The sequence below is a fragment of the Phascolarctos cinereus genome, unplaced genomic scaffold (genome assembly GCF_003287225.1).
Source record: "Phascolarctos cinereus isolate Bilbo 61053 unplaced genomic scaffold, phaCin_HiC Scaffold_726;HRSCAF=1367, whole genome shotgun sequence".
In the NCBI taxonomy this organism is placed as follows: Eukaryota; Metazoa; Chordata; class Mammalia; order Diprotodontia; family Phascolarctidae; genus Phascolarctos; species Phascolarctos cinereus.
The window spans coordinates 363,909,997-363,925,096 of NW_027556098.1; the positions used below are offsets into that span (position 1 = coordinate 363,909,997).

Below are 15,100 nucleotides of genomic sequence, written 5' to 3' on the forward strand. Positions count from 1 at the left end.
GAGAGGGTTGGAGTAGCAGTCCTTTAAGTGCTTTCTCGCTCTAAATCCATGATCCTATGAATTATATGCTAATGACGTTTCAATGAGGTTTCCACATTTATAATTTTTTAGAAAATCAGGATAAATAGCAACACACCTTTAATGCAATTCAGTCAGTGCAATCCACAGGAAAATGCCAATGTTCTTCCAAATTCCCACCAATTACAAAAAGAAGCCCTTAAGACAAACAGATAATAATCTATGTAACTAGGTTCACTGATTAAAACTTTTCCCCAAGTTATTTCCACTGAGTATCACATACTGGTGTTTTGAGAGTTTAACTGAGTGTCCTTAAGCATGTAAGTTTCCCTTTGAATGCAACACATTCAGAAATAAAGAGGCAAAGCAATCTAGAGGTCATCATTTCCTAGGGAGTGTTTCTGCACAAAAGTCCAATTGCTTTGCCTATGGTGTCATTAGAAGGGACTTTTTGAAGGTTATACTAATAGAGCACAAACTTGTAGTTTCTCCTAAATTAGAAAGATTTTAAGGATGGTCTCAGTGAAAGCTAGTCTACTGACCAAGGACTAGGCTAAGTAAGTATGGCTAAGACAGTGGTTAGGTTGCATATTATATTGGCTCCTTTAAGATGTTAAAAGAACCTATGGAAGGCCTTCATGGTGTTAGGTAGATCCTTTATGGAGGATTTGTGAAAAGACATAGCTGAGGAGTAGGGAGAGTTCTCAGACGTTGCATCAGGCACTTATGGAATCAGAGCTCTATCGAAATTGTTTCTGAAATAAATTAGTAATTCAGTAATTTTCACTTCGGCCAAATCACATCCAAATGTTCCGTCTTCTAATTTACAGACAGCGTATAAGGTAGGGAATGATGGGGTGTGGCCCAAACCAAGATCTTAACCTCTTGTCCCATAAGGGAATCTGACTGCCATTTGTTTACAGACCCCAGCCCCTCATCTCCCTTTGAAAGCCTTAGCTTAACCTTTTAATCTTATTCAGATTCGCAGTTGCCCCTTGCCCTAAAAGAATCTGGTTCCCTTTTGTCTATGGGCCCCAGAAAGGCCATATTCTGGTCTCAAACTGTTCCTTATCGACTCCCCTTATCTCCCTTTGAAAGTCCTAGCCCCACCCTTCGATCTTGTGCAGATGCCTTTCAAACTTCTGCCTTCCAGTTCCCTCCATTAGCTATTCCCATTGTCTATTCAATTTCTCAGACCTTCCAATCGGAATTCTCACCTAGACCCTTTTCCCAGCCCTCTTCTCTGGCCACCCAAAGTTACTTCAGTGTATAAAAATTCCACCCTGGCCCCCATTAAGACGTTGTGAATCTCTCATCTCCCAAAGGCTGAGCTTTTCTCATGCCCGCTTGTCCTTATGGGCATCAGTCACCTGGCCCATGTATTTTGTCACTAATAAATTTTTCCTCTGGCTTGAAGAAGATTTGAGTTGAATTCATTCAGGCAGGGCCCAGTACCTTGATCTTGGGGTTGCAGCACCTCAAAGTCCTAGACCTCTTCAGGGAAGATATCAGTCAAAGAATCTTGGAATTGGAAAAGACCTTGGACTATATAATCTAGCTGCCCTACTTTTTAAAAATACAAAAATACATACTTCAAGTTATTATCTTTTTTTTAACCTTTTCTTTGATTACAACGAATAATTATAGTCTTGTATTTCAACCCATCCACCCTACAGTCTTCAAATTTGTTCTATGTAGGTTTAGGAAAGGGTTACCCAAGACCGAGGGCTTGCTCCAGTAAAGGAAAAAAAACTACTCTTTGGAAACCATTTATATTTGATTTAGATAAACTTAAGTATAGTAACGCCAAATGTATGTGCACAGTAATCTTATGGATGCCTAAATCCCTCCCTCTTTTCTAAACCCAACTCCCCATATCCTGGAAACCCAGCCCCTTCTGCCCTCCGGAGGCGCCTCATGCTGTGCACAGGGGTATTTTAAATTAAAGTCTCCATTAAACAATGGTTCTGCAGGCAACTGCTCCGGAATCGGGGCCCTCCAGCTTGCACGAAGGGTGCATCAGGGTGTAGGGAGGGGTAGAGGAGTGGGCGAAGCTACTGGTTGGTGCCTGGAATCAGTGCGTTGCCCCTTTAATTGTGTCCCCGGCCCTCGGGCGTTTCTGTCCAACGCCCACGTCAGCAAATACCTTTTGTTTCTCTCACGTTGGGGCTACTAGTTTAAGGGCGGCAGGAAACGGGATTCCAAGGGGCAATTCCCCAGCTGAGCCGCCGGGATTCCCCCCAGTCCATAGCCCGCGGTACCCGGTAAGTGGTGGCGCTGGGAGCGGGCAGAGGGCGGGTGGGGCGTCGGGCTTTTCATCCTGCGCTGGCCCAGATGCGACTGATTGCGGGAGAGGGAGGAGGCGGCGGGGGCGGCCACCGAAGAGGCGGCACGAGCACCACGGCTCAAGGCAGCCCCGGGAGCGTGGCAGTGGGAGCCCTGCTTAGCCGTGGACCCGCGCTGCGGAGCTGGGGAGAAGCCTTTGCCCCTTGACGCTCCCGCTGCCGGGGGGCAGGGCAGGCGAGAAGCCGGGCACAGAGCCGGGCGGGCGGGCGCCATTTGCAGCCCTGGGCGCAGCAGCGGCCACTCTGAGGGGCTGGAAATGGCCACAGAGCCAGGAAGGAAAGCTGGAGAGCAGGGCGATGTTTCGGCGAGGAGGTGGCCGAGAGGCTCGGTCCCTGTCGTGGGACTGTAGAGAGGCGCTGAGGCGAAGCGGCTCCCGCAGCCCCCCCCAGGGGCGCCCCCTCCCCTATCGCCGGGCGGGGGAAGGGGAGCGCAACTTGGCCCCCTCACAAGCGGGGGGGGGAGCTGCGGTCAGCCGCGTGGACAATAGCTGGTTCCCCTCCTCCCCAGCCCCTGCGGGCGCCCCGCTTCGCGCCCGCCTGTCTGCACGCCCGCCAGTCAGCCCGCCCTGACAGCTGCCGCCCGCGCCCGTCTCGTCCTGCCCCGCCCCGTCGCGCCCAGTCCCCGCTTGCCACCACTGGAGGCGGGGGTAGGGAAGAGGCGGGAAGAGTTGAGAAGCCTGGGAGCCGGCGGCTGCTCGTCGCCGCCCTTCCTAGAGCTGTGCGGTGGAGGGTGCCGGGCGGGTCTGGAGCCGTCGGGCGTCCCCAGATACGGAAAGGTCGACGAGCGTCTGCTCCGCACTGGCTGCATCGCTGAATGACAGTGGTGATTGACCAATGGGGCGGCGTCCGACGGAGCCCGGTTAGATAGCGCTAGAGAGCTCCGAGGGCCCCGCGAAGCTCCTGCTCAGTCTCTGGGCACTGCAGCGAGGAAAAATTTACCAGCACACAACCACTAGCTGGTAGAGGCACGGCAAAGCCCCTAAACCCACTTAACTCGCTGCCTGAAAGCTTCGGGTTGGATCTGGCAACAATAGTACTACAGTTAGATAGGGATTGGATCCCACAGATTTAGACTTGGATTGCTTGCTGCTGCTTGCCTGCTGTTGTCCTTCGTTCTCGAAGAGGACCATGACATCAGGGAGGTGATGCCATGACATGCAAGTGAATTGGATTTAAGTGAGGGAGGGCTGTGCAGAGTCGCCAACCTCACTTTCTCCTCCGGAGCTATTTGGGTCCAGTGGCCAGATATGGATCAGGAATACCTGAAAGGGACAAGTCCAACCCTCTCATTTTCAGATAAGGAAATTGAGGCCCTGAGAGGTGGTGAGACTCATCCAAGGTCACATGCATTAGGTGAAATGAACCCAGCTCCTCTGATATTAAATAGTTGTATGTTTTAATTATTACCAAAACACAAGAAGGAACCTTATTTAAAGCCTGCCCTTTACAAAATATTAGAGGATTATTTCCATCATGTATTATTTTTACAAATGTCTATAAAAATAATCAGGGGCTATGACTTGAAGAGAAATCCCCAAAGACAAACAAACATCAGAATAATGTGTACAACTTAAGTACCACTAAATGGTTTTTAAAGAAAAAAACAAACCCTACAGCACAAAAAATATTCCAGACAATGTTTTACATAGAAGTCTGTAAAAGACCACATTTTGATAAAAAGTAAACATATTATCCCCAGGATTCATGGTACCCCAGATGAAGCTGCTGAGACCTATAGGCCAATACTTAAACCTCATTCCCAGGCCATAAGCACTCTTCTGCCCTGGCACTTAAGATCTTTCATTGCCCTTGAATGGGGGTCCAAAATGGAACTGCCAGATGTCAAGTAAAATTACAGCAAAACTATAGTATAAATGTGCTACAATAGCGTGACCACAGCCTGTAATTTCTGAGAACCACAAGTACTGTTACTTTTGGCAAATGAAGTGGTATAAGGAAGGAGTGGTATAAGGGAGTTGACCTGGAACCTACCCTCCAAAACAGTAAAACTTGGAAACTGTGAAATGCTGATATAAAATATCAAATCCTGTTACCAAAGATGTTCTCCTTTGAGGTGATGGTCCTTAACAAAGCAGCTTAAATTAAAACGACGTTGTTGAGATTGTTTTCTTCATCTTAAACCAAAATGGATCAGTCATCCCTGAAGCTGACCTCTTGTCAATCAACAAGAAAATGGGATCACAAACATTGGGATGGTCTGGGACAACTAAACAACAAAAGTAGGTTTTCCCCCAAAACACAAATTAATACTTAATAGCCAAAAGAAGGCTGGACAACAAAGTCAGGTGCTCTATGTTCAAATCATAGGTCTTCTGCTTACTAACCTTGGGGGAAGTCTTTTCCCTTCTCTTGCGCATTAGTTTTCTCATCTTATAAGGTGAGGGGTTTCTTCCAGTAATAACATTCTGTGATTCTATGACTTAATACAAGTGAAATAAAGAAATTGGTTGATGTTGACAAGTTAATGATACAGAAATAATGGATCTTTTGGATATTGCTGACAAGTCAAAAAACACTTATACTGACAGTGAAGATTATCTGTAGAGAGAGCTCATTCAATCTTTTAATTCAATAATTTCACAGAAAGGCAGCATATAAGCTATGAGGAATTTTTGTTCAAGAAAGCAGATGTACAAAACTTAGGATCAGTACCTATTTGATGCTCATCTGTCACCATGGCACTATAACTGTTCATAATAATGATCTTGAGTCTTTGCAAAAAGATTAGATTTTGTTCAATAAAATAAGGCAGGGAATGTGCAATAATACATTTCAGAAATCCATCACAAATAATTTAAAAATTTTAGCCCTTCGGGGCTTTAAGCTTAATTGGCTAGAAAATCAACTCCTCTAGAATATGCAAAAACCTTCTGTGTTAGATAAATGAGTCACTACTGTATATCCAAATATCCAAATATTTTCTTTAGGATCCTGGCTCTAGAAGGGACTTAAGGGCCATCTAATCTAAACCCATTTTTATTCTACAGATTTGCCCAAGGTCTTTCAAGCTGTAAGAATGAGGGGTGGGACTAGAACAAAGGTCCTCTCTCTCCAGAGCCTGCTGAAGACACAATAGACCACAATTTTCTGCAGTCCTTCTTACTGCATGAATTGTTACAGAATTCCAGCAATATTTGAAATTTTAGCTTTAATATTTGGAATTATAGGTCCTATATAAGCCTGCATAATCAACTAACTTGTAATGAAATCTGTAATAATATTTAATGTTCTGAGTAATGTCTTAGTCTAAATAGTGAATTAATGAGGTAACACTGGAAATCACAAGATGATAAAAATATCAGCCATGTATATTGCTTCATCAGAGCGAGTTCTATAATTGTCTAGCAATAAACTTTTTGTTACACTTAGATAAACTCATAATTCTAAAAAACTCATTCTAGGTGTCAAAATATGATGAAACCAGTTAAAAATTCCGTTCATGTTTTAGCTTTCGCTCTGTGAACAAGAGGTAAATAGGAGACCACTTGTAAAGCTTTAGAAAGATTAAATTTTCCAATCAACAAAGCCTTTATTTTATCCAAGAATGCGGTCAGCACCCTCAGTCATATTCCTTAAATACAATAATGCTTGATTTGTTGGTACCTGCTAGGGCAGAATTTAGCTAGTCCTACAATAGATACTTCATTAGTATGGCAGAATTGTTCAGGGGATAGACTATATTGGAAACAAGTTAATTAAAAATGACAAAGAATTGTCTGTTTGCCACCGTGGTGCAGTGAAAGGCCCAGTGGTCTATGGCATTGCTTGGAATACCCACCTTTAAGGCAGATCTACCATAAATATCATGTCTTACAATGATACTGAAGTGAACTGGATTTACCTGTACCTTATGACTATTCTCCAGTCTGTAGAGTTATTCTAATTGGTGTGTCTTTAGTGTTTATATAGGCTATTAAAATATATGCCAGTATTTGCCCCTAAACTTATCCTCTACTCTACTGGATCTGTGTTCTTATCAATATAGATACTCCCTTTAAAATGGAGAATGCATTGTAGCCTTGCCTGCTTTATGCTATGCTACTATTGTCCACCTCCTCCATAATTCCACCTTAGAGGGTCCATCCAACATACTTGTATTCTCCTAACACTGTATGATTAGTAATGGAATACTATTGTTTACTCCTACTCTTGCTATATGATACTTTTTTTTATTCCTAGTCATATGTTTCTCTGTCATCCTTTATGCCGCCTGTCCTGTATAATTCCTGATCTATAGTGTTTTACAGTCTACCTATGCTCATCCTATGTGTCTCCTGCATCTTCATCTTCAGCTACCTAGTAGACATATCAAACCAGATGTCCTGTAGATATCTTCAACTCAACATGTCCAAAATGAAACACATTATCTGTGCCAAAAAAAACCCTACCCCTTTCCGAATATCCTGATTACTGTTCCCCATTACCATCCTCCCAGTCCCCCAGCTTCAAAACCTAGGTGTCATCCTCTACTCACTATCTCTCACCCTCCATATCCAATCTGTTCTTGAGGCCTCTTGATTTCACCTTTGCAACATCTCTGTGATCCGATCTCTTTTTTCCCTTGATGCTGATCAGCATCAAGGACTGCACTTTAGTGCAGGCCCTTGTCTCCTCATGCCTGGACCTCTTGCAGTAACCTGCTGGTTAGCGTTCCTGTTTCAAGTTTCTCCCAGTTCAGTCCATTCATTCCACATTTATCAAAATGATCTTCCTGAAGCATGGGCCCAACTGTGTCATCACCTATTCAGTAAACTCCAGTGGCTCCCCAGTCATCTCCAAGATAATATACAAAATCCTCTTGGGCATTCAAAGCCTTCTATAACCTATCCCCCTTTACTCCCCCACCCCTCGCCTTTTCTGTCTTCTTACCTCCTTCCCTTCTTCACACCCCTTTCCCCCACTACTTTCTGATCCTGGAACAAGACACTTCATCTCTCAGCTCTGGGCATTTTCACTGGCTGACCCTTTGTATGGAATGCTCTCTCTCCTCATCTCTATCATTTCCTTCAAGTCCCAGCTAAAATCTTATCTTCTACAGGCAGCCTTTCCTAATTCCTTTTAATTCCAGCGTCTTCCCTCTGTTGATTATTTCCTATTTAGCCTGTATATAGCTTGTATGTATGGCATTGTTTGCTTGTCTCGCCCATTAGACTGTAAGCTCCAGGACAGCAGGGACTATCTTTTGCCTTCTTTGTGTCCCCAGAGCTTATCACAGTGCCTGGCACATAGTAGGTGCTTAATAAATGCTTACCGACTGACTCTTTATTACATTGTCTATTGATCTTTGGATCATCCTCAGTACAATTCTTTGGAGACTGTCATATTTTATGACTCATAAACATATACTGTATCTTTATGGATACTGATGTGAAAAGGTGAGCTTTTGTTTCAGGCACAGAAATTTTCTAAGGCAGTCCAGCCTGTTCAGTTCTGGGCCCTGTTCATTGTCCATTTGCAGTGTATATCCAAAATATGTGTACTGATATACAGTCTCTAAAGGTTTTCTACATAATTGCATATTATAGTCTAGACAATAGACATTCTTAGTTTTCTTGAAAGCTTTCTTAAGATTTTCTTTTTAGATTATACTTTTTTTTTAAAGTGAGACAGTTGGGATTAAGTGACTTGCCCAGAATCACACAGCTAGTGACAGTTACATGTCTGACATCGGATTTGAACTCAGATCTTCCTGACTCCAGAGTCAGTGCTCTATCCACTGCGCCACCTAGCTGCCCCATTTCTTAAGATTTTCTTGAGGCAGCTAGGAAGCACAGTGGATAGAATACTGGGCCTGAAGTCAGAAAGACCCAAGTTCAGATTTGGCCTCAGACACCTAGTAGCTGTGTTACCCTAGGCAAGTCACTTAACCTCTGCCTCAGTTTCCTCAAATGTAAAATGAGGGGTGATAATAATAGCACCTATCTCACAGGGTTGTTGTGAGGATCAAATGAAATAATACTTGTAAAGCACTTAGTACAGTGCCTGGCACATAGCTGCTGGTGCTTAACAAATGCTAATTCCCTGGTTTGGGGACTCTTGAAAGATTATATCTCATTTAGAAGATTTGCAAAGGCTCTGGATCTTGATGCAGTCAGTACAATATCACTCACAAAAGGAGCATCTGGAAGATCTGCTAGTCGAATGCGTTTTGTTAGTCAAACAGTAAGCACAGTGGTTTTTTGTCTTCTCTCTACATGTACTTTTTTTAGTCAATTTTGAGATTGTAAAGTTGTTGTATACTGTGGCAATATACATATCATTGGTAGACGTCTTCCTGTTTTCTGTCAGGATCACACAGCTAGTAAATGTCAGGTGTCTGGTCAAAGACCGGATTTGAACTCAGGGCCTCCTGACTCCAAGGCCAGTACTGTATCCACTGTGTCACCTAGTTGCCCCTCTCTTGTCTTTCAAGATGCCACTCAGTACATGTAAAAATGGTGCTCATGAAAATTTTGTCTAGATGGGGAATTAGACATATGGACTAGTAGTTAATGATAGTTTCTAAATTGCCTTTCTTGTTGATAAAAATGTCTGAGCTATTTTCCATCATCTTGATTCCATTCCTCCCTTTCAGATATCTTAAGAATTGATCCCTCATTGCTGTTTTCTTCTGCGATCTTCAATAACATTTTACAAATGACTATCTTCTAAACCCATAATGCCCTTAGCTGCCAAAGCATTCTACTTAGGAAGAAGATCAAATGTTTGCTAATGAGGTGGTTTCTAGGCTCTGCTACTCCTTGTTATGACAATTTATATTTAGAAGTTAAATTTCTTAAGAAATGGTGATAGTGCACTTCATTTTATCCAATTCTCAACTTCAACAGTAAGATAGATTGGAGATGCCTCAATTGCATGGGATATTTGATTTTTATTCCTTCTACTAGTTTGGCATTAATTTTGATCTCTTTTCTAATAAGCTGATGATGTAACTATACAGATAAGTGCTTCAAAAATTGTTCTCCATTAGTAATGAATTATTTTTTGTCAGAATATAATGAATTTCAATTTTTAAATTACATTTTTTGGTGCTTGCCACAGATAGTGCTTTAGTTCTTTTTGAAGATAGTATCCATGGCATATAGGCAAAGAGGCTTGTGCAATCTATAAATCTCTGACATCTCATTTCTTATTTCTGAACCAGGTTTTCATTTTCCCCTTTGCCCACCTTTGTATTATCATCATAGAATATCAAGATACGTGTTGATTTATTTTGTAGTACTTGGGGTAGGGGAGAGGCAGTTGGGGTTAAGTGACTTGACCAAGGTCACACAGATAATCTCTCATACATAAAGAATTGTACTGAGGAAGATCCAAAATCTGTCTGAGGCTAGATTTGAACTCAGGTCCTCCTGACTCCAGGGACGATGCTTTATCCATTTCACCTCCTGGCTTCCCCCTTTGCAGCATCTTAACAAGTTTTTCATAAAACTTTTCTTCATTTGCAACATAGTTGTTGCATATGCCACATTTTTCATGGTGGTCTTTTTTTCAAATACTTAGGAGAATGAAATATGAGATGACCAAATATCCTATGAAATGGTGTTTTTTTGTTTTCTGTGGACATGCAATAAAACTAACTCAGCCAAGTCTTTTATTTTTCTATTCAAGGATATCTAGCAAATTCTTCTATTTAGCTGCAACTTCCTTTTGTGTCTAGTTTGATTTATAATAGAATGCCAAAATTCATATGATTCAGTTCCTTCATGAATACATCTGCTGATCAAAAATCCTGTATTTAGTGTGCCAGTAGCTAAGTGAGTGTTCCTCTCTAGCTCAGTCCCCCACCCTGACCCCCCAAACAAGATGGAAAACCCACTGCAGAGCTATTCTTATTTCCAGCTTTTCTTATTGTGTTCTTCCTACAGCCAACAGTATTCAGTTTTGCCCTTTCTTACTACTTTTGTTCAGAACACCTGCTGTATTCTTCACCTTGACCACCATTTTGTCTGGACATTTTTCCCCTTTTAAAATTCCCTTATTTTTCAACTTTGGGCATCAATTCAGTTTGGGTCTTATAATTCTGACCAAGAGCAGATTAATAATTTTCCTTCTGGTTGCCCAGTTGACCAATGATACATACTATGTGTAAAAGCTGTGGCTTTCCTTGACTATTTCCCTTACCATTATAATAATTTTTTATAGTATTAATGGTCATAATTGCTTTTTCCACAGCCCTGTGACTTAAGTAGTACAAGTATTATCTCCATTCCATAGAGAAGAAACTGAAGCCCAGAAAGATTATGTGACTTGCTCCAAGTCACAGAGCTAGTGAGTACAGGATCTGCAATTTAGGGCTCAAGTCTCCTAAGTCCAAGTTTGATACTCTTTCCATACTCTTTCCACTATACTACACTATCAGGCTTGTTCAGTGCTGGTCAAAAGGATTTTTTTTCCCTTCAGGATTTAATAGTTGAAGTTGTGGGATTTCTAACCTCTGGACTTTTTTTTTTTAAAGGAAAAGAAGGAAACAAGTGTTTATTAAACACCTACTATATGTGAGGCATTGTGCTAAGTGCTTTACAAACATCTTCTCATTTGATCCTCACAACAACCCTGAGAGGTAAGTGCTTTTATTATCCCCTTTTACAGTGGAGGAAACTGAGGTAAACAGAAGTTAAATTACTTGCCTGTATATAGCTAGTAAGTGTCTGAGGCTGGATTTAAACTCAGGTTTTCCTGACTTCGAGCCCAGTGCTTTATCCACTGGATCACTTAGCTGCCTCTTGAGACTTGGTCTCCCTCAGCTAAAGTACATTGGCCACTCATGGCTGGATTCCATCATTGACTGGTTTGGGAACTTGTATTCTTCTATTCAAGTCAGTCAGCTAGTAAACATTTATTGAATGAATGATTATTAAGCACCTGTTATGTGCCTGGCACTATGCTAATCACTAGGGCACAACAAGACAGTGTCTGCCCTCAAGGAGCTCACAGTCTAATGGGGGAGAAAACAAGTAAATAAATATGTACAAACAAGTTATATACAGAATAAGTAGGAAATTTTAAAAGTAAGGCATTAGAATTGAGAAGTTGTGAAAGACTTCTTCTAGAAAATGGGATTTTGGTTGGAACTTACAGGAAGCCAGGGAAGCTACTCATCAAGTGGAGAAGGGAGAGCATTCCAGGCAAGAAGTACAGCCAGAGAAAATGCCTGGAGCCAAGAAATGGAGTGCCCTGTTTTTTGAACAGCAAGGAGGCCAGCATCACTGGATCAGAGGTGGGGAGTAGGGTGTAAATACTGAAAAGCTAAGATGGAACCAGGTTATGAAGAGCTTTGAACAATAAACAAATAATTTTATATTTGATCCTGGAGGCAATAGGAGTCAGTGGAGTTTACTGAGTAGGGGGTGAGATGACTGAACTTGTGCTTTAGGAAAATTACTTTGGTGGCTGAATGGATTGAGCAGTGAGGGGGAATATTCAAGAGAGACTGTCAAGTTGAAATCAATAGGCCTTGACAACAGATTGGATATGGGAAATGAGAGATAGTAAGGAGTGGAGGGTGAAACCTAGGTTGTAAGTCTGGAGCTTTGAAAGTATTGTGTTGCCCTTTACAGTAACAGGGAAGCTAAGAGGGGAGGGGGGAAAGATAATGAGTTCAGTTTTGGACATGTTGCATTTAAGATTATCTACTGGACACCAAGATCTAGATACCTGTTTTGTTTTTTGGTTTTTTGGTTAGGCAGTGGGGTTAAGTGACTTGCCCAGGGTCACACAGCTAGTAAGTGTAATGTGTCTGAGGCTGGATTTGAACTCAGGTCCTCCTGAATCCAGGGCTGATGCTCTAGTCACTGAGCCACCTAGCTACCCCCGAGGTCTAGATATCTGAAAGGCAATTGGAGATGTGACACTGTATGTCAGAAGAGAGGTTGGGGCAGGATAGATAGATTTAAGAATCATCAGCACAGAGAGGGTAATTCAATCCATGGGAGCTGATGAGATCACCAAGTAGTATAGAGGGAGAAGAAAAGAAGACCCAAGACAGAACCCTGTTGGACACCTGTGGTTAAGAGGCCTTATATAGTTGAACATCCAGCAAAGGAGACTGAGAAGTGATCAGATATGTAAAAGGAGAACCAATACAGAGGAGTGCCCCAAAAACCTAGAAAGGCCAAAAAAAAAAAAGAGGGTGATCAAGTGTCAGAAGTTGCAGAGAGTTCAAAGAAAATGAGGAATGAGAAAAGGCCATTGTATTTGGCAAGCATGAGATTATCTTTAACTTTGGTGAGAGCAATTTCAGTTGAATGATAAGGTCAAAAGTCAGATTTTGTAGTAGGTTAGAAAGAATGTGAGAGGAGAGGAAGTGAAGGCATTTATTTTATATTGCTTTTTTAAGGAGTTTAGCCACAAAGGGCAGAAGAGACATAGAACAACAGTTAGTGAGGATGGAAAGAACAAGTGAGGTGTTTTTCTAAGGCTAGGGGAGACATGAGCATGTTTGTAGGAAGTAGAGAAGGAGCCAGTAGACAAGGAAAGATTGAAGATAAGTGATAGAGTGGAGATTACAGAGGGGGCAATCTGGGCCTCACCGTACTGGTGCCAGATTTAATGTGGACACCTGATCAGCATGTTTTACTGCAATTCAGAACTGAGCTTAATAACAGAATAAGACATTTATTAATATATGAAGAGGACTCTACTAGGCACTGAGATACAAAGTTTGCATAAGAAGTGGTCCCTGCTCTTAAGGAGCTTGCAATCTATTAGCATAAAACACCAACATAGATTGTTATAATAATACATATTATTGTGATAATATATAATATTATGTGATATATATTAGAAATATGCAAATAACATATTTATTATTATTATGTGAGGTCCAAGAAGACATTACCATTTGGAGGAGCTCAGACAAAGCCTTGTGGAAGAATTAGCATTTAAGTTTGTCTTTAAAGGCGGGGAGGATAGGGATTGAACAAAGCTAAAAGGACAGGGAAGGGCACACATTAGAAAGGAAAAGAGTAGCATAGTTTGGCTGGAGTATAGAATGTATGAAAGGATCTGATATAAAACAATTAGAAATGTAGGTGAAGCTACATTATGGAGGACCTTAAATGACAAGCAAAAAGTTTAAACTTCTAATTACAGCAATAGATAGTAATTGGGGTTTTTTTTTTTACTTTAACAAAGGAGTAACACAGGATCATAGATGTAAAGCAAAACAAAGATATAAAATATCAGAGGTCATTTAATTCCAATCCCTTCATTTTACAGCTATGGAAAATGAGGTCCATGAGGGTTAAGTGACTTGTCCAAGGTCACACAGCAAGCATGAGAAAGCAGGATCCTTTGACTCCACACTTGGTGCGCTTTGCACTTTTCACAACAGCCCTCCTATGACCACAGAGCTATGCATTATAAAGTTTACTATGGCACTGGCATGATAGATGGATTAGGATGGGGGTGGAAAAGGGAGAGACTGATGCAGGAAGATCTGAAAGTATGTTATCACAACTTTCTGATAATGAAGGTAATAATGAAGGCCCTTACTAGGATATTGACTGGGTGGAGAAAGAGAGGGGAAGGATGTGAAATGTGTTTCAGAAGTAGAATTGACAACTTAGTAACTGAATATGATAATTGAGGGAAGATTAAAGACAAACCTAAGTTAACAAATATGAGATAATGGAGGAATAGTGGTAGAAACTCTCTCACTTATTTTCAATCTCTCCCTTTCTACTGGCTCATTTCCTTCTGCCTGTCTCCCTTATCCTGAAAAAATCCTTACTTCATTCTTCCATTTGCTAACTGTCAAACTGTTTCTCTTTCCTTTTTGTAGCAAAACTCTCCAAAAAGGGTGTCTACAGTAGTTGCCTTCCTTTATGTTCTCTCCCCTTGCTCCCTTCTCAACCTCTTTCAATATGGCTTCCAACCTTATTCCACCAAAACTGCTTTCTCCTAAGTTACTATCTCTTAGTTACCAAATTGAATAGCCTTTTCTCAATCTTCATTCTCCTTGACTTTTCTACAGCCTTTGACACTATAGATCACTCTCCTTGATACTCTAAGTGTTCAAGACATCACTCTCTCCTGGTTTTCCTCCTATCCATCTGACTGCTCTTTCTGTCTCCTTTGCTGAATCCTCCTATGGCTCATACCTTCTAATGGTATATGCCCCTCTGAGTTCTGTCCTGGGTTCTCTTCTCTTCTCCATCTGTATTACTACACTAGGAGATTTCATGAGCCTCCCATGGACTTAATTACCATCTCTATGCTAATGATTCTCAAATCTACCTTTCCTGCTGCATTCTCTCTGCCGACCTCCAGTCTTGCATCTCCAGCTGCCTTTCAAACTTCTCTGTTAAGAGGTGGGAATTATGTTTTATCATTGATCCTTTGGAGTTATTGCCATTAATCAGCGTTCTTAAATCTTTTCAAGTTGTTTTTCTTTACAATGTTGTAAGCACTGTATAAATTGTTCTGCTCACTGTACTCTGCATCAGTTCATAGAAGTCTTCCCAAATTTATCTGATTACATCCTTTTCATGATTTCTTACAGTAAAATAATATTCTATTACATTCATATGTCAATCTTTTATATTCATATACCATTATTTGTTCAACCATTCCTCACTTAATAGACACTCCTTTAGTGCCTATACCTGTTCTTTGATATAATAAAAAGTGCTGCTACTAATATTTTTGTACAAATGGTTTTTCCTTTCCTTCTTTCTTTGATCTCATTAGGCTATATACCTAGAATTGGCACC

General features: G+C 41.3%; 1 protein-coding gene across 4 annotated transcripts in view; it reads left to right on the plus strand.

Annotated features, from left to right (window-relative positions):
- The first annotated feature begins 2,195 nt into the window (after positions 1-2,195).
- Positions 2,196-15,100, plus strand: part of ZBTB8A (zinc finger and BTB domain containing 8A) — a 39,857-nt gene continuing 26,952 nt past the window's right edge. For 2 of the 4 annotated variants that reach the window (XR_002323858.2, XM_020983506.2), the window contains exons 1-2: positions 2,196-2,282; positions 10,843-10,947. The gene's annotated coding sequence lies outside the window, so the exon portion shown is untranslated. Of the gene's footprint in view, positions 2,283-10,842; positions 10,948-11,465; positions 11,605-15,100 lie in introns of all 4 variants that reach the window. The other 2 variants (XM_078145484.1, XM_020983509.2) reach the window with 2 other exon arrangements.